We start from the raw sequence: 25044 nt of genomic DNA on the forward strand, positions 1-25044 counted from the left end.
CGGTCACATAGGGATTGTGAGGATAAGATTGGAATAATTACTGCGTGCACAGAGGCAGTCAGTGAGTCATTCTTCCTGCACTCCACACGTAAATGGAACAGGAAGAAACTCAAATAACTGGTACAGTGGAAAGTACCCTCTCCCATGCTTCTCACGGTAGTTTGCAGAGTATAGATGTAGATTTAGAACATATATATTAGTCCTTATCTGAAATCTAACAAGAAAAACAGTTGTCAGTTTGGAAAATTATTAACACATACTAGTATCCATTTTTTTTTTGGTCTGCAGGTCATTTTTACGATCAGAATAGGAATGGCGAAATCCTTCAAAAAACGATTGAACCCGCAGCTGGTATACAAAACAATGAAAAGAAAAGCTGTCCTCATCTGGAAGGTTGGTTTGAGTCACATAGTGCATTACTAGATATTGTCGATTAGAGGTGATACACCCTTGAATTAATTCAATTTTTGACTACAAGATATGTTTTGGGGGAGAGACGTAAATGTTAAAGTTAATTCCCAGTCCCTGCGCAACTCGCCATTTGCCGCATTAACAAATCACTGTAAGAGGCGATAAAAATCCAATGACCGACTCGATATCGACCTAAACCTTTGTATTCGTAGTCGAGCACTTCTCCACGTCTTTTTTTCTCTTTTTCTTCTTTTTCTGAAAAATCGATTTTCTAAATTAGTATGTTTCTTGACTAGTAATTTTCTCCTCCAGCAACTAAAATTTTCTTCTAAAATAGATGCAATTCTTTATTAGATATTCTGGATGAAGTTTATATTAAACTACTGGAATTAGTATGTAACTCATTGTTAAAAATCTATATTCAGCAGTTAAAATTTTTGGAAACAAAGTAATAATTTAAGTAGAAAAATTGTAACAATAAAAGGAAACTTTCATAGGTGTTAAGTTTTTTAGTTTTCATACTTAAATTTCTTCTTTTAAAGTAAAGCATTTTCCTGTCTGTCTTGCTTCAGTCCTCCTGTGAGTGATCATAATCCATTTTTTTCGTGTGTTATTTCCTGCATGATACTGAATACTTTTTTTTAATTACCGACCATTTTGTTTTCGAGACACCATTCCCATGTATTTAATTCAGCTGGTAAAAATAACGTCCTAGTTTATATTAACTGCCGATATGTAACAGCATAATTACCCTGTAACCATATTACAGTGTTATTTTTTGTGGTATGGTGCAATCTGGTACCCGGCCTAAGTAGACTACATGTCATGTAATTGGTTTCGAAAATTTAAGCCGTAGGTGGTTTCAAACCCGGGACCCAAGACATTTAGGGGCCACAACTGCTATAGATATTAAAATATGGGCACATTTTTTTATACCTTGCGGTATCAGAAGCCACCATGAAATCCTGTGCAGAATTGGAAAAGAAGTTGCTTTCTTAATATAAGTCACATGCGGAGCAACGTGCGGTGGATTAATTTGTTGCTTGATAATACGGTGGCAAAAATGACTGATCACTGCGCCGTCGGTTATCGCTTCCTTACTGAGAATGATATATGTCAATCACAACTCGATAAGCGGAAGAAGGGGAATCACCATCTGATTTGCCATACTGTTACGAAAGAGCACAAATTGCTTGTAGAGCGCCTAACCTGTACCAAGAAGTGCGAATTCATGACTCCCCTATAAAATTAGCGCCTACAGGTGTAGTAATGCAGAAACAACATCCGCTACTACCTTTAAGTTCGAAACAGAGTTTCGTTGCCATAATTCACATTCTGCTCACAGTGTCTTTACGCTTGCTGTAGTTAATCATCAATCGTATTTGGAATGAGCTCGATAAAATGTATTTATTAACGTCCAAGTACAATGGAATCATTTGTCAGAGTGGCTAACTTGCTCGTTGGCACTGTGGTGTTGTCATAGGTTGCACACGTGTAGTCATATCTTTGGAGTCGCGGTATGCTGAAGATAGAACCCGGAGGTGGGTAGAAAAATGTTGATTGTAGATGATAAATGTTTATGGAATATGCACTGCTACCCCCAACAACGAGACTTTCCATGTTATGAAGAGTTTCATTTGGTTGTGTTTCGAAATTTGAGTATATCTGTTCCAATCCATAGATGCGTGTCCCGGTGAATTGTTTATGTTGTATATTAAGTGGTGGAAGAGTGTAACTTCGAGCGTGAAAATTATGACAATTCCAGTTTAAATAATATATTTCGCTGTTGAAATTGCGTTTTGATTTTTGTGTGTTACGGCACCGGAGAATACGTAAACAACTTTGTTGTTGACACATGCATGTCATCCCATTACCGGAACTGTCAACCGATTTGTATATGTGGGTGGGAAATCCCCGTCGTGTCGACATTTCCAGGATAGAAGTCAGTTGGAGGTCTTCATAATTTTTAGCGAGTGTTAAAGAAGAAGAAGAAAATGCCTTGCGGCCTCCTGTTTATCAGTAGCGCTAGTAACTCTCTTTAATAACATGCCATTTCGTGTTGCATTTTGCAACATTGCTAATTTCGATAGGAAATTGAACTGCAGATCATTGCAGCACGTGCTATCGCTGACGTGTGTTTTTCTCAAGTGTGGAAATTTGTGAATGCATACAACGAAGCCTTTTGTTCCTATATAACAGATTGAACCCATTTTTAGTAGATTGGGTTTGGTAGTGAATCATCTATATAGTTATCCAGAGAGATATGAAAGGGGGGGGGGGGGCAGGCAAGCACGCATCAGAGGACCTTAAGTAAACACGTAATTCACTTGGTGCGCAGATAAATCTTACGTCATACTACCAGCAGAATAATTAACTGGGATTCGATTGCACGGAGATCTACTGTTTTAATAAATAGCATTGTAGATCTAAATGTAGACATAGACATTTCATCATAAGTGACGTTATGAATGAACAGTATTTCTGTGATGCCACGAATTAGGTGTATTTTGTTGTTGTTCTCTGTCATTAGGACTAATTACTTAAATTCTTCGTATACAGTTTCGTTTCACCATAATCTTGCTGTGGGTAGGTGCCAGCCAGTAAATTCATAGGTCAGAATGCAGTCATCAGTCAGTCTCAGGATTCTTTTCGGTCACACGTAATTCTGTCACCTCTGACAGTGACTTGTATAGGACTATGTAACATATTCAGAATTGCACTTTGCCTCATAGTCCATGCTAAACTGCAGGGCCACATATTATTGAATTGGTAAATCTGGTCAAAGGTAGGAAGAAGGCAAAGGCATACCACATTGAGTAGGATTGTGACCAGTCAGGCACTGCAGCATTCAGATCAGCCTACAGGTTTAGGTCTGATTTACCTTCAGCAGAAAGTAGCAGACAGAACATTACTTTGTTTAAATTCTGTATTAATTAAAAAATGCCAAAAATGGGCAGTCAGTATACTTCATGGTGACCTGTTTCAGTGCTGGTTGGCCTACCTTTTCTTTTCTTTTTTTTGATATTTATGGAGGTAACTTGTTTAAAAAAATTGTGGAGATCCTTCTTTTATGTTCTGTCATTTGTCTGAACTACTTGAGGCCTACTTTCAACCAACCATGTGAATTCTGTGAAACAAATATAATGTATTAAAAGTGACCAGATTGAAAATCTTTTATTTGCAACAGTTTTAACTGCAACTTAATGGTTGGGAATGGTACTGTTCATGGAAAAACTAGTTTTCTTTCCACGAAGCTGTAGTTCTGATACAGCAAATTAGAGATGACCATTACAACACCTGATGTGTCATTACCTCGTAGCAATGGCTGCTATTATGTTTGCGTGAAAACAGCTTGCATAACAGACCAAGCGTGTGCTTTCAAGGGCGTAGTGGATTTTACAATTACTGAAAGTGGAGTGTGCATATTGGTTTTAATTCCCTATAGTATTAGGTCCTGCCTTTTAAACTGTATAGTAACATGAATTATAAATTATTTTCCAATTTTAATGTGACTTTATTTATTTATAGATACATTTGTCAGAAGCACAACATATTGATGTTTGTGTTGTATGATTATATAAGTTACAAACATTGCACTATTACTTAACAATAATTACTTTGACAGAACAATACAAAGCCTCAGATACGTCGGCAAATAGTAATTTTGTCATAAAAAATGGTTCTGATATGCTTAGCTGGAACTCAACACACAGATCATACGTACCTTTCTTGACCAGCAGTACATTTTGTCCCAACCTTCACAGTTATTTTCCAACAGTATTTATTCCTATGTTTTCCCTCTGACCATTTTGTGTTACGTACATAAAGTTGGGATGCAATATGAATCTTCTCTCATATGAGAGCCCTGTACGAACCTTCTCTCATATGAGAGCCCTGTGCCGTACTTCCCTTGGCATTTTGTTGGTTTACAGAAGTCGTCGACATCGTACAACAGCTAGAGACAGGCATTACACCACCTCTGTAAAAGTGCACTTGTGTTGGCAGTTGTTCTGTTAAATCCCAAAATTGGAAGTAAGACATACAAGTAAACTTGCAATGGCAAATGCGTATCTCGGACTACACTACACTTTAATTTATGGCGCCAATGTTATTTTAGTGTTGAGATTCATTGGCTTTGCTAACTCTCAACCAGACTGTCACTTTCTAACGTAACCTAGTCTTCGGACTTCGCTGCAAGTCAATAAATTTAGTTTTCTTAGCGAATACTATCACCCAATTGGCTACGAGCAAAGGAAACAAATTGCCAACAACTGTACTTGACAGAAGAGTGTGGTACACTGTAAATGCACTTTAGTTGAAGCAGTCACATATGCCATAGTGTAAGTAGATGACATAAATAATGACAAATTATACACATGATTACATTGAATTACACATCCTCCCACCAACAGTAGGCTATTTCACTTGCATATGTTTCTTTTATCAGACTCACTTTGTCAAGTTACTCAATATAGTAGCCTACATGTTTATTTGGAACAGTGAAAGTAGGAAAATGTCAGTGGAAATATTTTGTTAGCAACCAGGCAAGGTGAACAAAAGAAAGAAAATTGTGTTCCCCATGCTCTCGGTGTGTAATGGCAGCACATTAAAAAAGTAACTTACCATTGTGATTTATGTGTCTTTGAGTAGTTCTTTTTTTTTACTAATGTTACATGAAAGGATGCTACGGGGGTCAGTCATATAGTTGTGATAACTATGTTGAGAGAAAAGAAAAGTTACATAATAATTAATGTGCAGTTTGTTTGCGGGTACACTCCTACATTCTGGTACACATTTAAATCCTCTTACCACAGTACTGTAGCATTATGCTAGAACAGTTAGGACAAAGAAGTGCAGCCCATCTCCACTTTTTTAATTTTTATTTTATCAGGCTCCTATAACAGTGTGCTACGGTAGTGTGGCAAGTGAATTTCACTGTTTAACAGCACTGAAGACACACTGGCGCACACACACACACAAAAAATAACTTTTTTTTTTTTTTTTTGAGGTGACAGTTGACTATGCATTCGGACAGTTGCACATTGTAGCCATGAAAGTTGGTGTTCTCTTGATGATTTTCGAGGTTAGCTCTAGAAATTAAAAACTTCAAATTTTCCAATCTACATAGGAAGGCTTCCTTGTCTCTCTAGTACAGGACCTCCTTGCAGTATTTGAGAAGTTTCCCTATAATTTGGTGTCCATATGCAAATTATATGAGAAATCTTCATTCCGGTGGGCAATATACCTGTAACTGTTCATGTAGCGATTCTTTCCACGAGTTTTGGCTCAGACTGTCCCACAGAATCTGAGACAATAAGTAAAAACAGAAAAATGTGTGTCCTACTCACTTCCTGGGTCAGTTGTTGAACATTTGACAGGTACATAAGCAAGATAGAAAATGTTAGTGTGAAAAACATATGGAAGTTATTTTGTTGTGGTTGCATGTACAACAAAAATGAAACAAATTTTGCTGATATGTGTTCTGGTGCATATTTGTATGGTTTTTCTTCAGAGCTAACAAAAAAAAAAAAAACACACACACACACACCTATACAGGGGAAGTGGAACCTTGTTTTCCCAGACTGGTAGGACTATAGGTCATCCAGATTATGGAAACTCTGGCACAATAGCCATCCCGTTGTGGGTCGGTCTTCAAGTACTTGCACAGTGGTAGGCCTCTGACTAAACAGGGATCACACTGTTAGTTCCACAACTGAAAACTCCCCAAGTATGCCAAGGAGTTTTTGCCATTCATCACTGGGGCACAGGGACTCGAGCAACAGACCACTGGCCAGGTATCCATTGCTGAGGCTGGGTGGTGCTCATGGAGAGAGCCCTTGTCCGGTGTGGGTGGCACCAAGGCAGATGAGGCCCAAATGAAGCAGATGAAGTTATTTCCCACTAGTGGCCATACGGCCCCATCAGTATCTATGGAAGGAAAGTTCTGTTTTAATGCAGAGAGATACGACCCTGAAATGTTCCTTTGTGATGGCAATGCTACAGGAGGAATGTAGGGCTAAACGGCATGCAGAAGAATATTCTCCCCTTTACTTAGTTTGCACATGGTTTTTTAAATTAGGTGACTGTCCATCCAGTCCAGATAGAGATAGCTGTAGGAAACCGAGAAGTATCAGTGTAAGACTGAAAGAAATGCCTCCTGCAGGTGAGAGTATTAAATTCCTAATGGTAAACTGCTGAAGCATTCACAACAAATTGCCAGAGTTTGAAGTGCTCTTGGAAAGCAGTCAAGCTCACATAATACTAGGTACAGAAAGATGATTGAAACCTGAAATTGAGAGCAATGATATTTTTGGGGATAATTTAAGTTGGTATCCAAAGATTTTATTAGTCGCAGTAGACAAGAAACTCAAATCTACTGAGATAGAAAGTGAAGCAGCATGTGAGACTTTGGGTAAGGCTCAGTATCCAGGGTGGGCATAAAATGATAATTGTATCCTTCTGTCACCCATGTAACTGAAAACATTAGAGAAAATCTCACTTACACGTAAGTTTTCCAATCATACTGTAACCGGCAGTGGAGACTAATCATCCAACAATTAATTGGGAAAATTACAGCTCTGTTATTCGTAGTGGACGTGGTAAGACATTCCCTGAGATTGTACTATATGCCTTCTCTAAAAACTACCTAGAACAGATAGTTAGAAACCCCACTAATGGTGGAAATATATTGGATCTAATGGCAACAAATAGACCTGACCTCTTTGAGGATGTCCAGATTGAAAATGGTATCACTGACCATGACGCGGTTGTGGCAACAATGATTAACAGAGTACAAAGGACGACTAAAGCAAGCAGAAAGATATATATGTTCATTACACTAGATAAAAAGTTAGTAGTGTCATATCTTCGTGAGGAACTTGAAACTATCAGCACAGGTCAGGAGCATGTAGAGAAACTCTGGCTCAGGTTTAAAAGAATAGTTGACCACACACTCGATAGATATGCACATAGTAGAACAGTTCATAAAAAAGAAACAGATTACTGCATAATAAGTGTAAAACAAAGTCTGGGCTATAGATAGATGCCAAATGCAACTCATTTGGCTGTCAAGATAGCAATGCATGATGCCTTCAATGACTACCCTAGCAAAATAATGTGAAATGACATTTCACGAAGTCCAAAGAAATTATGAGTGTATGTAAAGGCTGTTAGTGGCACCAAAGTTAGTGTCCAGTCCCTGGTGAAAGAGGAAGGAACTGAAATTGAGGGTTGCCAAGCAAAACTGAAATGCTTAAATCCGTTTCCAAATGTTCCTTTATAAAGGAAAACCCAGGAGAATTGCCCCAATTTAATCCTTGTACCACTGAAAATATGAATGAAATAAGTATTAGTGCCAGTGTGGTGTTGAGAAGCAGCTGAAATTGTTAAAACTGAACAAAGCTCCAGGCCTATCAGATTCTATACTTAATTTGCCTGAGTTAGCCTATCTTCTGATTGTAATCTATCACAGCTCCCTTGAACAAAAAACCATGCCCAGTTCTTGAAAAAGGCACAAGACACACCTCTCTACAAGAAGGGTTTGTGGAGTCGTCCACAAAACTACTGTCCAATATTCTTGACATTGATTTGTTTTAGAATCTTATAACATGTTCTGAGGTCAAACATAGTGAGGTATCACGAACAGAATGACCTGCTCAGTGCCAACCAGCATGGATTTCGAAAACACCTATCATGTGAAACCCATCTTTTTCTCGTGACATACTGAAAGCTTTGGATCAAGGCAACCAGGTAGATGCAGTGTGTTTCTTGATTTCCGGAAAGCATTTGACTCAGTACAGCACCTACGCTTATTGTCAGAAGCATGATCATATGGGTTATCAAGTGAAATTTGTGTTGATATCAGTATAATAGAGGGAAACATTCCACGTGGGAAAAATTATATATAAAAATAAAGATGAGGTGACTTACCGAACGAAAGCGCTGGCAGGTCGATAGACACACAAACAAACACAAACATACACACAAAATTCAAGCTTTCGCAACAAACTGTTGCCTCATCAGGAAAGAGGGAAGGAGAGGGAAAGACGAAAGGAAGTGGGTTTTAAGGGAGAGGGTAAGGAGTCATTCCAATCCCGGGAGCGGAAAGACTTACCTTAGGTACCTTAGGTAAGTCTTTCCGCTCCCGGGATTGGAATGACTCATTACCCTCTCCCTTAAAACCCACTTCCTTTCGTCTTTCCCTCTCCTTCCCTCTTTCCTGATGAGGCAACAGTTTGTTGCGAAAGCTTGAATTTTGTGTGTATGTTTGTGTTTGTTTGTGTGTCTATCGACCTGCCAGCGCTTTCGTTCGGTAAGTCACCTCATCTTTGTTTTTATATGAAATTTGTGTTGAGATTGAGGACTTTTTGGTAGAGAGAATACAGCATGTTATCTTGGATAGAGAGTCATCATTAGATGTAAAAGCAACTTCGGGTGTGCCCCAGGCAAGTGTGTTGCAACCCTTGCCATTCATGTTGTACATTAATGGTCTTGCAGACAATATTAATGGTAAAATTAGGCTTTTTGCAGATGGTGCAGTTATCTATAATGAAGTACTGTCGGAGAGAAGCATCATAAATGTTCAGTCAGATCTTGATGAGATTTCAGCATGATGCAGAGATTGGCAACTTGCTCTAAATGTTCAGAAATGTAAAATTTTGCAATCACAAAGTGAAAAAAATGTGGTATCCTATGACTATAATATCAGTGAGTCACTGTTGGAATCGGCCAACACCTACAAATACCAGAGTGTAATACTTTGTAGGGATGTGAAATGGAATGATCTCACAGCTTCAGTCTTGGGTAAAGCAGATGGTAGACTTCAGTTTATTAGTAGAATACAGGGGAAGTGCAATCAGTCCACAGAAGAGATCGCTTACAGATCACTCGTGTGACCCATCCTAGAAAATTGCTCAAGCGTGTGAGTGCCGTACCATATAGGTCTAACTGGGTATATTGAAAGCATACAGAGAAGGGCAGCACAAGTGGCCACATGTTTGTTTAATCGACAGGAGAGTGTCACAGAGATACTGATGTCTGAACTTACGTTTGGAAGCAGGCATAAACTATCCAGAGAAAGTCTGTTAGCAAAGTTTTAAGATCCGACTTTAATTTATTACTCTAGGGATATATTACAACTCCATATGTATTTCTCACATAGGGACTGCGGCAATAAGATTAGAATAATTAGTGCGTGCATAGAGGCATTCAAACAATTATTCTTCCTACACACATACATGAATGGAACAGAAAGAAACCCTAATAACTGGTACATTGTGATGTACCCTCTGCCATGCACCTCCCAGTGTTTGAAGAATACTGATGTAGATAGAGATGCAGATGTAGAAAGACTGAACATGAAAAAGTGGGTCAGTTTTGATCACAACATCATCCTTTGCGCAGTCACATATGCTGCTCGCTTGTAACAAGCTGTGTGACACACTGGTGACTATCACTCCCCATAATAGTCTAAATATGGTTCAGGGCATCGTTTTCCGCTGAGACCTGCTCTTGCCATCTAATGATGTGCTACACACCAACTTGATGCGGCTGGGTGTATATTTCGTCGTGCACATAGGAGGCCGAAGGATAGTAGGTTCACTATTGCCAACATGATGGTATACTGATGTGACGTGATACCATATGTTACTCCCATCCCCACACAAGCGGTGCTTCCAATGTCTGAAATTAGGGCACAAGTCTTCACATAACAAAGCTATCCCTTTCTATAGATGCTGTGGAAGAGTACTGGATGCAAATGTTCCTTGTGCCCTCTCCCCATCTGTGTGAATTGTGGAAAACACCAGCCTCCCTGCTCACCAAACTGCACTGTTATACAGAGAGAGAAGAAAATACAAGAATCCAAGATTCTGGACAAACTTACCAAGAGGCCAAGAAAATGTGCAAACAGTTGCATTCAGCATGTAAAATGTCACATGTCACCACTATAACGAGATTGCCCCCTTTGGCGATTGTACTCCCGCCTGTTAAGACAGTGTACAGTGGGCCGTAAGGGCCACTTGACGATGCCTGCCCCGTGATGATTGGGGGCTCTCCTCTTACTGCTTCCCCCATGCCTACTTTGGGAGCGTCGGCTTCCCACCCACTGGGGACACTGGTCCCCATCTCCCAGATGGAGACCATGCCTACTTTGGGAGCGTCGGCTTCCCACCCACTGGGGTCATTGGTCCCCATCTCCCAGATGGAGACAACCATCTTCCTCCGGCCTCTCTCGCCATGGAGGAGGTCCCTTGTGATACTTCCTTCCAAGGTTTCTGCTAGTCTACAACTGGATGCCAGCCAGTAGCTGAAGGAGCCGAAGGCTGCTGGTCGTGTGGCTTCTTAATCATCATTATTTGAAACTGACCCAGTGAAACCCTCTCAATCATCCAAATCCTCTAAGGAAAGAAAGATAAGAAGTAGTCCTCCAAGGATAAAGACCCTACAGTGCCCCCCACCCCCATAACACCAGACCCCACCTGTTCCATTCCTGTGGCAGAGGCAGGGAGTCCAAGCGGCCCATGTGACCCCAGGTCACACCATACAATGGAGCCCAGAACCTATGTGTATTAATGCCATAACCCCTCTACCAGTGACAGCATGTGACCCTAGGGCATAACCTGCCTCCTTGGCTCCTTCATGGTCTCACAGTACATCGACAACATTGTTCTCCAGTGCAATTGTAATGGTTTTTTCCACCATCTGGCTGAGCTACGGCATCTTTTAAGCACTTCCCCTGCCTTCTGCATTGCCCTTCAGGAGACTTGGTTTCCAGCAATGTTGACCCCAACCCTTTGTGGATACCAGGGATATTACAAGAATCGTGCTATCTGCAGGGTGTTGGGCAGAGTTTGCACGTATGTTCTGGACACACTATCTAGTGAACTTGAACCTCTTAATGCCCCTTGAGAGGCTGTGACTGTTCAGATAAGGGCATTTTGGTATATTACAATCTGCAATATTTACCTCCTTCTGATGGTGGAATGTCTCAGAACATATTGTTTGCATTGGTTTCTCAGCTCCCCTCATATTTCATGGTCTTAGGTCTTCAATTCCCATAACCCTTTCTGGGGTGGAACCACAATGACTGGCTGCGGTAAAGACCTTGAAAACTTACTGGCACAACTTGACATCTGCGTCTTGAACATTGGTGCCCCCCACACACTTCGGTGTGGGGCACTGAATTTTCTTGACCATTGACCTTTCCATTTGCAGCCCTTGTCTTCTCTCGTTCTTCCACTGGAGAGTCCACGATGACCTGTGTGGTTGTGACAACTTACCGACCTTCCTGTCCCTCACTCAGTGTGACTCCCATGGACCGGTGCCCAGATAGCTCTCAACTGCGTTGACTGGGGTGCTTTCGCCACTCGTCGCCCTTTGCTCTCTGCTGCATAAAGGTATCAATGAGGTAGTCCAGAATATAAATACAGCCCTTCTTTCGGAAGCGGATTTGGCGATCCTCTGTTCCTTAGGTCTGCACCGACTGAAGACAGTGCCTCGGCAGTCTCAGAAGTCGTAGAGACCATTAGAGATTGAAGGTAGGTTCTCCAATGCTATAAGTGACACCCGTCATTGGAGCAACTCATTTGCCTTTAAGCAGCTCCTTGGCAGAGTCTGACACCTAATAAAATGATGGAAGCGATAATGTTGGGAACAGTATGTTTCAACCTGTGAACCATGTATCTCCCCTTTGCAAGTTTGGGCAAAGGTCAGATATCCCTATGGATACAACACACCTGCAGCTGTACCTGGTATTACTTTGAGTGACAGTGTCTACACTTGCCGAGACGCCATCGCCGATCATTTTGCTCTTCATTACGCTCGAGCCTCTGCGTCTGAGACTTATCAACATGTCTTTTGTGTCCTAAAACAGTGGGTGGAGTGAAAGCTACTGTCTGTTACTATACATCACCTGGAGCCATATAATGCTCCCTTCAGCAAATGGGAATTCATCAGTGTCCTAGCCCACTGCCCTGATACAGCCCTAGGGTCTGACAGCATCCAAACCCAAATGCTCAAACGCCTATCTGTGGATTGTCAATGTCATATCCTTGCCATTTTTAACTGCATCTGAAGTGAGGGCAAGTTACCATTGCAATGGTGATGACTCGTCATCGTCACAGTACTGGAACTGGTTAAGCACCTTTTAGAGCAGGACAGTTATCGCCCAGTAAGTCTCAGCAGTGTTCTCTGTAAGTTGCTTGTACACGTGGTGAGCCGGTGCCTCTGTTGGCTCTTTGAGTCTCGGGGTCATCTGGCTTCATCCCAGGGTTGTTTTCGCCAAGGCCATTTCACTACTGATAACGTGTTTTACCGTCCACAGCTCGTGGTCGTGCGGTGGCGTTCTCGCTTCCTACGCCCGGGTTCGATTCCCGGCGGGGTCAGGGATTTTCTCTGCCTCGTGATGACTGGGTGTTGTGTGCTGTCCTTAGGTTAGTTAGGTTTAAGTAGTTCTAAGTTCTAGGGGACTGATGACCATAGATGTTAAGTCCCATAGTGCTCAGAGCCATTTTTTAACGCGTTTTATCAGGAGTCTGCCATCTGAACTCCTTTTACACAGCCATCTTCTTCAATCTGCAAAAGGCTTATGACACAACATGTTGATACCACTTCATTGCTACCTAACACGAGGGGGGGGTTGTTCAGGTGTCACTCCCAATATTCAATCAGAACTCCTGTCGCACTGTATGTGCAGTATACTGCACACCTTTTTGCACAAGAGTTAAGGACGTCCGATCCAAATACAGGTTTGATTTCTGCCAAGTATTAACCAAGTGAAAGCTGGTTACTCTTGGGAATAAACTAATATTGGTAACAAGAAACGGCAATAAGGAATATACATATTGAGAGGCCAATGTCAAAATACCCAGACTCGTGAACAGAGGTTGACAAGAGGTTCGTGAACTGACACCACTAATTGCCCAAACCGCCCATTTCTGAGCCAAAAATATCCTTGTAGAATGGGAAGAGTTACCCCAAAATATAATACCATACGACATAAGCGAATGAAAATAAGCAAAGTAGACTAATTTTTGTGTCGGAAGTATCACTCACTTTTGATACCGTTCGAATAGCAAAAATGGCAGTATTAAGTCTTTGAACAAGATCCTGAACATGGGCTTTCCACGACAGCTTACTATCTATCTGAACACCTAGAAATTTTAACTGTTCAGTTTCACTAATCATATCCCCATTCTGTGAAATTAAAAAGTCAGGTTTTGTTGAATTGTGTGTTAGAAACTGTAAAAACTGAGTCTTACTGTGATTTAACATTAGTTTATTTTCTACAAGCCATGAACTGAGGTCATGTACTGCGCTATTTGAAACCGAGTCAATGTTGCACACAACATCCTTTGCTTCCAAGCTAGTGTCATCGGCAAACAGAAATATTTTAGAGTTACCCGTAATACTAGAGGGCATATCATTTATATAAATAAGGAACAGGAGCAGCCCCACCAGTGATCCCTGGGGCACCCCCCCACTTGACAGTACCCCACTCAGATCCCACACACAGCCGTTATCAACATTGTGAATAATGACCTTTTGCTGCCAGTTGCTAAAGTAAGAGGTGAACCAATAGTGAGCTACTCCCTGTATTCCGTAATGGTCCAACTTCTGGAGCAATATTTTGTGATTAACACAATCAAATGCATTAGTGAATCAAAAAATATCCCAAGCGTTCGAAACTTTTTGTTTAGCCCATCCAGTACCTCACAGAGAAAAGAGAATAATAGCATTTTCACTTTTTAAACGACTTCTAGAGATGAACTGTATGTTTGATAGCAAATCATATGATATAAAATGATAATGTATCCTTACATACACAGCCTTTTCTATAACTTTTGCAAACACTGAGGGCATAGAAATAGGTCTAAAATTATCTACGTCATCCCTTTCTCCCTTTTTATAAAGCGGTTTTACTACTGAGTACTTTAATTGCTCAGGAAACTGACCATTCCTAAAGGAAAAATTACAAATATGGCTAAATACAGGGCTAACATGTGCAGCACAGTAATTTAATATTCTGCTAGACAATCCATCATAACCATGAGAGTCCTTAGTCTTCAGTGATTTAATTATTGGCTCAATCTCCCTCTTGTCTCTATCACAGAGGAGTATTTCAGACATCAATCTTGGAAAGGCATTTGCCAAGAAAGTTATATGATTTCCTGTAGAAACTAATTTTTATTTAATTCACCAGCAATACTCAGAAAATGGTTGTTAAATACTGTACATATATCTGATTTATCAGTAACAGAAATATTTTTACTGCGAACTGACTTTATATCGTCAACCTTATGCTGCTGACCAGACACTTCCTTCACAACTGACCATATCGTTTTAATTTTATCCTGTGAATTAGCTATTCTATTTGCATACCACGTACTCTTTGCCATCCTAATAACATTTTTAAGCACCTTACAATACTGTTTGTAACGGGCTACTGTAGCTTGATTGCGACTACTTCTAACATTTTGATATAATTCCCACTTTGTTCTACATGATATCCTTATCCCACTAGTCAGCCACCCGGGCTGTCCATTACTGCTAGTACCCTGTTTAGAATGGAAAGCAACTCTCGAAGAGCGTGTATGTCCCCTCAATGGACTCTGCATTCTGGGGCTTCTAGCTGCTCCCTAGGTAGGGCATCTTGCCGTCTTTCTTCCTCTGTCTCCCTTTCTTCTTTTGTCCCTTATCTCACCTCCAGTGACCTTTTGTAGACCTTGGGGTTTTCTTCCCGTGGGTTCAGTGCGGTCTAGTCTGTCGCTGGTCTACAGACATGTAACCCTATCTGTTTGAGGAAAATGGGACTCATGACATAGTAGTTTGATTTTGGACAGCTGACGTATACCGTGTTGATCGCTCCAGAGTTTAACCAACCTTGACAGACTGTGAAGCTACAATCAAAATTAGAGAGCTTCTTGTTTGTATTGGTTTTTTTCCTGCAATATTGGGCCTGAAATTGGAATGCCACTTTCCTTCTTTTCTGCTAAACCATGTAAAAAGTTCATCATCTTTGCCTTTTCCTGTCCCTGACTCTCTAAACTACTCTTTGTCATTCTTTTGAAACAAAAGTTTTATTTCTGGTTATTCTTCCGATCTGACACTGTTAAAGTTGTAAGACCAAATTCAGTGGCAACATTTTTCATCAGTTCTCTTTTATCCACCATATGCAGTGCATCTAACTTTTTGTTTGTGAGCATCTCTTTGATATTTTTTTATGCTCTCAGCATATGGGGACAGTATAATTACTGTACTTACTGTATATGTGAATATTTCATCCATAAGAGGCAGCATTATGAGGGCTGTGATTACTGTACAACTAAGTGTGAACTTGTTAACTGACACCATGCTATGATTTATGTAGGGTGGGCAAGCGTCTATTACTTTCAAATTTCTGTATCAAAAACTGTACAGCTGCCTCTGGCCATCCAGATTTAGATTCCTTGTAATATCCTTAGACTGCTTCCCCCAGGGGGCCCACAGTCCTTTTTGTGGGTACATGTGTGGCACGCACGGTGCCCCGAGCAATTGCAGTCTCCTTCCTTTTTCCAGACTGGATTACCGTCCCTGTTCCTCTCCTTCACTGTCTGTGTTCCTTGCTCCCTGCCCCCTCCTTTCCCTCTTGGTGGACTTCTTTATATCGACCTGGCTATCCTCCCGGCCTTGTTTTCGTCTGTGCTATTGTTTAGTTTGCTGTTTCCATCTCCTTTTTGGCGATTTTGGTCCCCTTGGGGTTTGACATCCATTTCCAACGTTTTCAGTACAGTGTGAGCCATTTGGGGATGAACTCCCAACCTAGTTTCCATGGTGCAGGCTCCTCTCCCCCTCCCCTCCTTTTCCCGTTGCACCCTGGCCCCCTTCCTGCTAGGTCACCAGCACAGTAGCCAGTCTGTGTGGTGGGGCTGTTAAGTACCCACTTGGCTGAGCTGCCTGACAACACAGGAATCACACTGCCGGTACCTGAGCTGTTAACGCCTCATGTATGCCAAGGAGTTGATGCTCATCACTTTGGGGCATCAGAACTCCCAGCAATGGCCGCCGTGCCAGGCGGCCCTTGCTGTGGCTGGGTGGTGCCCACGGAGTGAGCCCCTTATCAGAGTGGGTGGTACTAGGGCATGAAGCAACAAAAGTATCAACATCCTGGCCATTCTGTGGCCGTCTCTAAGAGTGATAGAAGACATGATACTCTTTCTTCCGATCCTTCGGCCTTCTCCTCCCTGGCCACTCTCTGAGAAGAGGGTCAAGCTCACTGGCTTGGGTTGATACCTTTCCCTTGGTACCTGGTTTGTACCAGGACAGGTGTCGAAAGTTTTGCCACGACCGAGCCTTTGTTTTTCGTGGAGGCAATTGAAGATAAGTATGGTGAAGTGGACTCCACGAGTAAAATACGGTCCACTTCTTTGCTCATAAAGACACCTTCTACTGCCCAATCTGAAGCCTTGCGTGCTTGTGACTATCTTGGTGACATCCCAGCATCCGTCGCACCCCACCAATCTTTGAACTCAGTACAGGGCATCATTTTCCTCCTCCTCCAAACTGACGAGGAGCTCCATGCGAACCTCGAGCGGTGGGGAGTCCGATTTATCCACCGTGTACAGCGAGCCCCCGAAAACAATCGCGCCGATACAGGCACCTTTATCCTGGCCTTCGAGGGGGATACCCGCCCAGAGAAGGTAAAGGTGATGGTGTATCGGTGTGATGTAAAACCTTACATTCCACCACCGATGAGATGCTTTAAATGCTTATGGTTTGGACACGTCTTCCCGCTGCACCAATGATCCCCTCTGCGGTGACTTCCATGAGGGGAGTGCCTGTGCTCCCCCGCCAGTGTGCGTAAATTGTAATGCACAGCATCCTCCACATTCACCAGCATGCCCGGTGTATGTGGAAGAATGACGGATTCAAGAGTACAAGACGGAAATCCATGGGTCGGGTAGAATGGCAGGATATTGTGATGCAGGCCAAGGCCCTTCAAGGGCTGTAGAGCCGAGTAGTAGTAGTAGTAGTAGTAGTAGTAGTAGTAGTAGTATTCAAGAGTACAAGATCTTAGATCGACTTACGTACACCGAGGCTTGTTGAAAGTATGACTGGCTCCATCCCGTGCCTACTACTTTTGCTTCACTAATGCCCATTCCTCCTCTTACCCCCTTGTCTTCCCAGCCCCGCCCAATTCGCCCCACACCTTCCGCCTCTCTCTCCCACTCCCCTACCCCCTCCCCATCAGTACCCATACCCACCCCGTCGGGTGCTGCTCCCCCTCCCCCACCGGAGAAGCACTCTCCTCCTTCAGCAGCCGCCAGTACTGGAGCTCTCTCCCAGGACTTCTCTTCCCGGCACCCCCCTGAAAGGTGATGTGCAGCTCCACATCGGCCATGCAATCCGTGGCCAGTGAGCACCAAGATTGCCAGGTGTAATTCCATGCCCGACCTCGCTGCAGTCTGCCCATCTCTTCCTTCACAAGAGAAGAAGCAGAAATACAAGAACAAGGGCAAGGGCCCCTCGGTACCCCCTGAGGTGCCGCCTTCCCATCCTCCAGCCAATGAACCAACAGAGTCTCACCCCACATACACTCCTGGAAATTGAAATAAGAACACCGTGAATTCATTGTCCCAGGAAGGGGAAACTTTATTGACACATTCCTGGGGTCAGATACATCACATGATCACACTGACAGAACCACAGGCACATAGACACAGGCAACAGTGCATGCACAATGTCGGCACTAGTACAGTGTATATCCACCTTTCGCAGCGATGCAGGCTGCTATTCTCCCATGGAGACGATCGTAGAGATGCTGGATGTAGTCCTGTGGAACGGCTTGTCATCCCATTTCCACCTGGCGCCTCAGTTGGACCAGCGTTCGTGCTGGACGTGCAGACCGCGTGAGACGACGCTTCATCCAGTCCCAAACATGCTCAATGGGGGACAGATCCGGAGATCTTGCTGGCCAGGGTAGTTGACTTACACCTTCTAGAGCACGTTGGGTGGCACGGGATACATGCGGACATGCATTGTCCTGTTGGAACAGCAAGTTCCCTTGCCGGTCTAGGAATGGTAGAACGATGGGTTCGATGGCGGTTTGGATGTACCGTGCACTATTCAGTGTCCCCTCGACGATCACCAGTGGTGTACGGCCAGTGTAGGAGATCGCTCCCCACACCATGATGCCGGGTGTTGGCCCTGTGTGCCTCGGTCGTATGCAGTCCTGATTGTGGCGCTCACCTGCACGGCGCCAAACACGCATACGACCATCATTGGCACCAAGGCAGAAGTGACTCTCATCGCTGAAGACGACACGTCTCCATTCGTCCCTCCATTCACGCCTGTCGCGACACCACTGGAGGCGGGCTGCACGATGTTGGAGCATGAGCGGAAGATGGCCTAACGGTGTGCGGGACCGTAGCCCAGCTTCATGGAGACGGTTGCGAATGGTCCTCGCCGATACCCCAGGAGCAACAGTGTCCCTAATTTGCTGGGAAGTGGCGGTGCGGTCCCCTACGGCACTGCGTAGGATCCTACGGTCTTGGCATGCATCCGTGCGTCGCTGCGGTCCGGTCCCAGGTCGACGGGCACGTGCACCTTCCGCCGACCACTGGCGACAACATCGATGTACTGTGGAGACCTCACGCCCCACGTGTTGAGCAATTCGGCGGTACGTCCACTCGGCCTCCCGCATGCCCACTATACGCCTTTGCTCAAAGTCCGTCAACTGCACATACGGTTCACGTCCACGCTGTCGCGGCATGCTACCAGTGTTAAAGACTGCGATGGAGCTCCGTATGCCACGGCAAACTGGCTGACACTGACGGCGGTGGTGCACAAATGCTGCGCAGTTAGCGCCATTCGACGGCCAACACCGCGGTTCCTGGTGTGTCCGCTGTGCCGTGCGTGTGATCATTGCTTGTACAGCCCTCTCGCAGTGTCCGGAGCAAGTATGGTGGGTCTGACACACCGGTGTCAATGTGTTCTTTTTTCCATTTCCAGGAGTGTATATGGACATTACCCATCCTTATCGGTGACAGATGGCGACTCAGCGGCATGACTAGCTCCGGTCCGTCCGCTTCCCATTTGGACTCCAGCTTGAGAATCCTCCAGTGGAATTGTAATAGCTATTTGCGTCACCTCCCGGAGTTGCAGCCCCCTCTTTCCTCCTACTCTGCTGCTTGCATTGCTCTCCAGGAGACCCTTTTTGTCAATTCTTACTCACCCACCCTTTGTGGGTTCCACACTTTCTTTCAACTGAATTGGCCCCTTGCAGGCTTCTGGTGGTGTTTGCATCTTGGCCTGCAAGGACGTTGTTAGTAAATGGGTTCCCCTTCATACTACTCTACAGGCAATTGCTGTCAGGGTCCATCTGTCCACTCCAATCACAGTCTGTAATCTCTACCTCCTGCCTGACAGGCCACCCACATCCCTTGCCCTAACCACCCTTCTTCAAAAACTCCCTTCTTCCTTCCTGCGTCTAGGGGACTTTAATGCCCACATCTCTCTTTGGAGTAGTCAGACGACTACTGCCCTGCGCAGGACTGTTGAAGCTGTTCTGGCAGGGCTTGACCTCTGTCTTCTAAAGACCGGCACTCCCACGCACTTTATTGTGGCACACGGCACTTTTTCTGCCTTTGACCTGTCCATCTGCAGTCCCGGCCTCCTTCCCTCCATTCAGTGGGGTGTCCACAATGACAGCGATCATTACCCGATTGTTTTGACCTTCCTTCAGTATGTCTCGCTCCGTCACCCTCCCAGGTGGGCCTTCTCTAAAGCTGATTGGGGTGATTTCTCCTCTGCTACCATCCCTCCTGTACTACCACACAGTAGTATTGATGAATCTACACAGACTTTGACTACCGCGATTCTTTCAGCCATCCCTTCTTCCTTGGGTTCCCCCCGTTGGAAGATGGTCCCTTGGTGGACTCTGGAAATTGCTGTGGCCATAAAAGACCACCGCCATGCTGTTCAATGCTTAAAGTGGCACCCTTCTACTGCTCTCCTGGTATTTAAACGATTCCACACCCAGGCCTGTTACCTAATCATATTTCAGAAACGGATTTGTTGGGAACGATTTGTGGCTGCCATAGGGCCGCATACCCCCTCTTCGCAAGTCTGGGCAAAACTCGGATGAATTTTTGGCCAACGTCTTCCGACCGGCGTTGCAGGAATTTCTGTGCATGGTGTTGTCCTTACCCATCCGGACTTTGTTGCAGAGCTTTTCGCTCAACACTTTGCCCAAGCCTTTGCATTGATTCAGTATCCGTCCACATTCCTCCTCCTGAAAGAGCACTCGGAACGACTGCCTTTGTCTTTCGTTTCTCGCTGCTTGGAGTATTACGGTGCCCCATTTAGCGAATGGGAATTCGCCAGTGCCCTCGCCCTTTGTCCCGACACGGCTCCCGGACCGGATCAAATACATAACCAAATGCTCCCTCACTTATCGGTGGCTGGCCACTGTCGTATATTGACCCTTGTCAACCAGCTATGGAGTGAGAGGGTATTTCCTACCCAGTGGCAGGAAAGCATTGTTGTTCCAGTGTTGAATCCTGGGAATCCACCTCTTCAGTTGGATAGCTACCATCCAATTAGTCTTACCAATACCCTCTGCAAGTTCCTTGAACGCCTGGTGAGTTAGAATGAAATTTTCACTCTACAGCGGAGTATGCGCTGATATGAAACTTCTTGGCAGATTAAAACTGTGTGCCGGACTGAGACTCGAACTCGGGACCTTTGCCTTTTGTGGGCAAGTGCTCTACCGACTGAGCTACCCAAGCACGACTCACACCCCGTCCTCACAGCTTTAATTCCGCCAGTACCTCGTCTCCTACCTTCCAAACTTCACAGAAGCTCTCCTGCGATCATACATACTCACAAATTTCTTTCACAAATTATTACCTTTGTTTGATGCTAGAAGAATGTTTCCTGTACCAGAGCGTTCCTTGTACTGTACTTGGTTCACCTGTCTTGCTTTAATTTGGATCTAAGGCAGTAGAATTCCTGTACCACTTCTTGGACTTGGTCCTCAGTTTTGATAAGTTTGTAGCTAATCTTATCTCTGGTGCTCCGTAAGGACTTTTGGATTGCTTTGCTTTGCTTTTAATCCATTTTCTCTGCTCAGCAGACTGTTCATTCCATTCAGTGTACTGTTTCCAGAGGAACCCACAGCCATCAGTGAACCTAGTCACTGATGTTCTTTTACTCTGGATTTTAACCCAACTTATGCATGTTTCTTTTATTTCCAACAATATAAGGAAAAGGTTTGCAGTACCCCCAATACCTTGTTCTTTAAGAAAAATCACTAAATTAAGACTTCCAAACTAATTGTCTAGATAAAAGTAAAAATTATGAAAGTGCTCTCATTCATGCTTAGCGTTACTTTTATGTAAATGCAGTGCAATGGCCTGTGATAGAAGTAATGTTGCATAAATTCCAATAAATTGCATGTCAGAAATACCAAATATTGAGGTTGTATGCTTGAATGAACACTGGCTTACAAAGGATAGTATCAGAATCTTAAACAACCTTGATAATTGTTATGTTGCCAGCAGGTTTTGTAGGAGTAATTTGAGGATATAAAGGATCCATATACATCTATGAGCTGATTATCTTATTACATAGTAGCCTTCATTGATTTATAACAAATCATTTTCAGCATGATTACAAAACAAGAAATCAAAATAATTTTGTTACTGTGCACCCACCATTTAAAACTTTATGCTCAAACTCCACAATACATGGCTGTGAAAATTTATAACAAAGTGAAAAGAAGAGAATTCAAAAAGAATGTAGGATAAAAAGAGAAACTAGTGCAGCAATGTTACTATTCAGTAGAAGAATTCATGAATGACAATCTGAAAAATTGAGCCCGAGAGACAAATATTTAGGACTGTTAATTTTTAAATTTTGTTACTTTCTAATAAAAATTATTAATTTATTAATTAATTAATAATATAGTACAGTATATTATATTAATGATATTATAAGAAAAATCTGTTTTTGTGTTTTGACGAGTCTTAGGTTAGGTTAGGTTAGGTTAGTGTTGTTTTAACGTCCCGTCGACAACGAGGTCATTAGAGACGGAGCGCAAGCTCGGGTTAGGGAAGGATTGGGAAGGAAGTCGGCCGTGCCCTTTCAAAGGAACCATCCTGGCATTTGCCTGAAACGATTTTGGGAAATCACGGAAAACCTAAATCAGGATGGCTGGAGACGGGATTGAACCGTCGTCCTCCCGAATGCGAGTCCAGTGTGCTAACTACTGCGCCACCTCGCTCGGTTTGACGAGTCTTCTGTACATTAAGTCAATGACTTGAAATTGTGTGTTATGAGACAATAAATCTCTATTCTATTCTGTTGTTGGTTGATTAAAGAACTATTTACAATTTTTGAACCTAAAAGATAAAACTTTTAATTATTATACTTACTTTAAATTCATGATGTGATGAAGTTTTGGGTGTAGTCACCAGTTGTCCCCAGGAGTGGACTGCTTCTCAGAACTACTAACACAAGGCTGAAGGAAATGATGTTCAAAAATCCTTAAATAATCACAAGAAGATTATAGTAGTTCACTGTTGGCACAAAAAATAAAAATTAAAAAAAAAAAAAACAGCAAAAATCCAGTCCTGTCATTTGTAGCATTAGTGTAACACTGGGCACCAGTAAGTTAAGACAAACAATTGCCACTTTCCGTGTCTTCTGGGAATCTTCCTGTCTACAAAATAGAGAAATATATAGAAATACCCAAGCTATCCTGGTATTTGATTAAATGTATACATTTAATACTAGATGAAAGTTGTCCTTTTTGGACTTTCAAACACTGGAAAATCCAGTATAGAATAATGACAATATTATGAAAAGGATAGATTGCTACTGTGGTGTGTGTACTGAAGGTCTTACAGTAGACTTTATACGTCGAAAAAGTTTGCCCCTTTTCTGCTACGTGGCTCATGACATTGTGTGGTGTGCGTACTGTAAGACCTTCAGTACACACACCATCGGATTATTCGACTTGTCTCTCTAACAAAGTAGGTGAGTGTCAGCAATATGTCTCGTGGTCTTATCGTGGCGTGTTTATCTTCTGCCGTTAGGTCAGAGGATAGAAATGCCACTTGCACGCTTAGAGTAGCAGATTGACGGTGAGCAACTTTAAACAGAACTTGATTAATTTTCACACACATTTATTAAAATAATGACAAGCATAAAAATTACTTAACTTGGTTCTGGATGCTATTTACAATTGACAATCTGAAGTTCCTTTGGTATTGGTACGTTAATCTTATTCTCACATATATCTCTGATACTTGACAAAAGTGTCTATACAAATCTCTTTATGGCTATGTACAGGAATATGATAATCTTATTAGGTGCAGACTGAAACTTGACTATAGACTGGTTACAGACTAATGCAGACTGGTACAGACTGATGCAGACTCATGCAGACTGAGGCAGACTGGTACAGACAGGTGCAGATAAATGCAGACTCATACAGACTGACTAATCGGAGGTCTGTACACTCGTTATAATACCTCGAGCGTTCATGTATCACTGCGCGAGGAGAAAAGGTTCTACGTTAGCAGCAATCTCATTGGCTGTGTTACATATTAATACACGGATCGGCGGAAGCAGAATTTGGTCCGTCTCTATGGCAGCGCCATCTCATAGTGCGGAGACGGACGAGTGCTGCGCCTGCGCTGTTGTGCTTAGCGGGGCGCGCTCTAGTGGGAAAGTTCTATGCAGAACTATGTACACAACAGCTACTCACCATGTAGCTGAGATGTTGAGTCGCACAGAGGCACAAGAAAAAGACTACTTAACACACAAGCTTTTGCCCAGAAGGCCTCCTCCTGAAATAGACCCCCCCCCCCCCCTCCACACACACACACACACACACACACACACACACACACACACACACACCACTGTGTGTGTGTGTGTGTGTGTGTGTGTGTGTGTGTGTGTGTGAGAGAGAGAGAAAAGTTTACGTTTTAGTAGTCTTTTTGTTGTTCCTGTCTGCGACCCGACATCTCCACTATATGATGAGTAGCAATCTGTTCTTTTCGTAATGTTGACCTTACGAACTTTCATTTTAAATTGTACAGTTTTTGAGAGAATATATGTACTGCTTAGTTGCACTGTATACTTGATGTCTAGAGGTGAACGTCACATGTTGTCTTCATTACACATATCTGAACAGTGGATGTTTTTCCTCAATGAGCTGTTGCCTTAGAATAACATAATGTAAAACATTGACAGAATAAGTGTGTCAACTGTTTAATTTTGTTAAAAAGTTTTGGTAGAATGTAAGTACTTTTGGATTAAAGGAGATGACTCACCGAAAAGCGGGAGCTTTGAGTTTTCTGTAGGCTCTCACAAAAAGAAATAAAACTTGCTATCTTTCAGAGTAACTGTTTCTTTGAGCTAGAGTACAATGCACACAGAAAAACAGGCACACAGGGGATTGTGTTGTGTGGGGAGGGGAGAGGCATGAGGCAGGGAGGAGAGGGTGGTTTGCAGCTCTGAGGGAGGCAGCTGGTTTGTTGGCTAGGAATGTGGAAGGGTGGGGTGGAGGTGTCCAGGATTGGCACATGATGCACAATTGTCAGAACTGCTGGGGAGTGGCACACACTGTGAGGGTGACGTGGGGAC

The 25044-nt window shown here is 43.1% G+C and overlaps 1 protein-coding gene across 2 annotated transcripts in view; it reads left to right on the forward strand.

The window, feature by feature from the left end:
* The first annotated feature begins 1909 nt into the window (after nt 1-1909).
* LOC126424857 (endoribonuclease Dicer-like) overlaps nt 1910-25044 on the forward strand; it is a 308787-nt gene continuing 285652 nt past the window's right edge. The window contains exon 1 of one of the 2 annotated variants that reach the window (XM_050087670.1): nt 1910-1952. The gene's annotated coding sequence lies outside the window, so the exon portion shown is untranslated. Of the gene's footprint in view, nt 1953-2323; nt 2365-25044 lie in introns of those variants that run through there. The other variant, XM_050087671.1, reaches the window with a different exon arrangement.

The sequence above is a fragment of the Schistocerca serialis genome, chromosome 10 (assembly GCF_023864345.2).
Source record: "Schistocerca serialis cubense isolate TAMUIC-IGC-003099 chromosome 10, iqSchSeri2.2, whole genome shotgun sequence".
Taxonomy (NCBI): Eukaryota; Metazoa; Arthropoda; class Insecta; order Orthoptera; family Acrididae; genus Schistocerca; species Schistocerca serialis.